Below are 3,504 nucleotides of genomic sequence, written 5' to 3' on the forward strand. Positions count from 1 at the left end.
GGGTGCGGACAGGCCATCTCTAGGATGTGAGCCCTTGTCCTCGCTCCTTCCCAAAGTTCCCTCCTGAGGCTAAGTTGCTTTTTGGCCAGGGACTGTTGGAAAGTCCTAAGTCCTGGGAGAGTGTGCTGTGATGCTTTGGGAAGGGGACTCGCAGGTTATCAGGAGGTTCAGCCACGCTTCCCAGGGGGGAGAGGGGAGCGAAAGGGATCTCCTGGGAGGCCAGGGTTCCCTGGGTCAAAGCCACTGGCTCCTCTCGGCCACAGCCCCTAGCACAGTCATCTTGGTGTTTGCTTATTTTGGTTATTTTTTGATCAGATATTTTGGCACTGTGCACACTGCCTCCTGTTACCATGGCAGCCGTGACAGGGGCTGAGGCACCGTGAGAAAAATACCAAAATTAATGAGTGAGCGAAAGTGCAGCCGAGAGAAAAACAAGGTTAAAAAAAGAGTTAAAACGGTAATGAAAACAGGCTTCCCAGCTCCACAGCAGAGCGGCTGGGAGGCCTCCCTGGGGCAGCAGCCCCCACCCACCCTGGGGCTCCCCGAGTCTCCCAGACCTCAAGATTCGCTCTCTTTCCCTACCCAGCTAGCCTCAGATTCAGCCAAGCCACTGGGGGACCATCCTAAGCAGATCAGTTCCCATCACAAGTAGCATCCTGCCTGCGGGAACAGCATCTCAGGGAACAGCTTCTCATCTCCTAGACAACAGAGTCCCAGATACAGCCCCCACACAACAGTGGTCCAGCTATATTACCAAGAAATGGCCTCCCAGCTACACCCGAGCGTCGGAGCTTTCACTGCAGGCATAACAGCATCGCAGCTAGAGTCCTGCACATAAGAACAGCCCAGCTACAATGCTGGGCAATAGCATCCTAGCTATAGCCAATCCCCAGTATGCTGTCATCACAGCTATAGCTTTAGGACCAATAGAATCCTAGCTACAATCCTATACACAATACTAGCTCTGCTCTTATCCCAGGTAACAGCCTGCTTCCTAGGTACAAGCTCCTAGCAACAGCCTCTTATCTCCTAGGATCTGGGCAGTGGATTCGGCTACAGTTCCACCTACATCTTGCTAGCAGAGAACAGCTTCTTCGCTACAGCTAGTCTCAGGTGTGCCAGCCTCACACCTATAGCTTCAAGCACAATGGCATTTCATTAGAGCCCTCCCTCATGCACCTACATACATGGTTTGGCAGTAGCCTATGTGGTCATTGGATTCGCCATAGCTTAGGCACATCAGAATCACATCACTGCAACAGTGTCCCAGCTGCAGTCAGAAGCAACAGACTTTCTAGTAGTTTCAGGCCCTACAAGTACCCCTGTCCTCCGAGCTACAGCTCATCCCACATACCCACGCATCTCCACACCTGATATCACCCAGACTCCATTCTCTGGATAGCGTCCCAGCTAGACTCTCAGTCACTGTCAGATTCAGGAGCCTCCCCCATGGCTTCCCTTGCCAACCAGTCCTCCTCCCAGTTTGGTACTAGGCCAAGAGCCTAGCTTCTCTCTTCAGATGCCACCTCTTTAATTCCCCAATAATCTTCCTCCCAATCCCAGCCCTCTTTCCCAGTCCTCCTTCCTAGGGAAGACAGAACCCCCCACCCCCACCCCATACCTATATCTACATTGCTCCAATCAGGTCCCCACACAGAGCCCAGCCTGGTAACTGGAGCAGGAGGGGGACAGACAGCAAGGAAGACGGGTGGACACACCCTGATGTGGCTGCCTTGGCCCAGTTCTGCACCAACCACTTGGTGCAGGATTTGGGTTTGATGGTGATGGAGCAGGGAGGACGGAGGAGAACATCTGGGAGATTAGCATTTCCTGCCAGGCTCTGTGGCGGCTGAGCCTGCTCAGCCCGCTCAGCCCTGAGCAAGGGAGGAGAACAGAGGAGCCTTTGAATGGCTCCCAGCAAGCAGCCCGGGGAGGGTTTGCTGCAGTGGGCAGCAGGCACATACTGGGGGCAGGGAGGCCGGGGCCAGCTCTGCTGTGGAAGAGATTTCTCCTCTCTGGGCCACTGATTTCCTCCTTGGCGCCATATCCTCAGCCACAGGAGCAAGTAGGCTCTTTGCAGGGACCGAGAGGCCACTTAGAGGGCAGATCCTCCCTTCACGAGCCTATGGCACTGCCCACCCAGAGTTCTGCTAGGACTGAGGGTGAGGCTGGAGCGAGAGACTTCTCGGGGTGCGATCTTGGGCAAGTTCTCGCTCGTTTCCTTACCTAGCCCCAGAGTGCACCCTTACCTGGAGGCCGTCCAGAGAAAGGCCAGAGAGCTGGGAAGAGGTGGAAGCAGAAGGAGGAGGCAAGGGATCTTGGAATGGTAGGGATGGGGCACGGAGAGAGGAGCTGTGGCGGCCACCCCAAGGCGAGTCCTCCCGAGCGCCTTTTCCACACCCAGTACCAGGCCTGGCTAGCAGATCGCCCCCGTCGTTGTGACCTGGAACACCCTGCCGGGGACCACAGGTGGCACCGGCAGGAGGTCTGACTGAATTGGGGCACTTGGCAGCCCGGGGTCCAAGCCCGGAGGAGGAAGGCGCTCCCGATCCCGCCTCGAGACCTCGAGATGGCGCCAGAGAGCCGGAGCTGAGCGCGAGGACGCGAGTGCCGGGGTGCGTGAGACACTGCGTGTGACACCGTGTGTGACTGCCGAGTGTGAGTGTGTCACCGCGAGGGCGGGGGGGGGGCACGGCCGTGACACTGCGCGGCCCCGGGGGTCACGGGCCCGCGGGCCCCGCCAAAGGCCTGCGCGTCCCGGGCGAAGGCGCGCGGTAGACCGAGGGCAGGTGATGGGGGGGGGCGACCCCGGAAGGACCTGCGATCGGGCGCGCCACTCCAGCCCCGCACTCGAGCCCCTTCCTCCCCCTCGCTCTGGAACCCCCGGAGCCCACCCCCCCTCCCGCGACTCCCCCCCTATCTCCCCGCCCCACGGTCCCCCCCCCCCCCGCGGCTGCGGGCCCCGGGGCTGACCGCGCTGCGGCTCCGGCCGCAGGGGGAGGGGCGCGCTTCCCCGGAGCGCGGCGGGGAGGGAGGGCCGCGCGGGGGGCCTGGGGTGGGGGGGTGAGCGGACCTGGAGGGCCGGGTGCCCGGGCCCGAGGCTCCGGGGGAGGCGCTTTCCCAGCCCCGACTTGGCCGGGGGAAGGGTGGGGGACAGGTGTCGGCGAGCGCCGGGAGGGGAAGTCGCCAGGGTCCAGGACGGGGCTGGGGTGGGATCCGAGCGAGGTGAGGACGGGACGGGGGTGGGGTGGGGTGGGGGGGAGGACGCGCGTCCCCCGCCTCCCGCCAGGGAGCCCGCAAAGGGGAGGAGGAGGTCCGGCCTGCGGGAGCGGGGCTCAGGGTCCCCTCCCAGCGGGACCCGAGCGGTCCCGAGCTCCACCTCCCGGCCGGAGGGGGGGGGCGGGAGGCGGGCGGGAGGCGGGCGGGCGGGCCAGGAGGGAGGGGGAGGGAGGGGGCGGGCCGGGCTGTGCGCTCCGCTCGCTGCTGGCTCCGCCACCGCCGCCG

This window comes from Perognathus longimembris, chromosome 22 (assembly GCF_023159225.1).
Source record: "Perognathus longimembris pacificus isolate PPM17 chromosome 22, ASM2315922v1, whole genome shotgun sequence".
Lineage (NCBI taxonomy): Eukaryota > Metazoa > Chordata > Mammalia > Rodentia > Heteromyidae > Perognathus > Perognathus longimembris.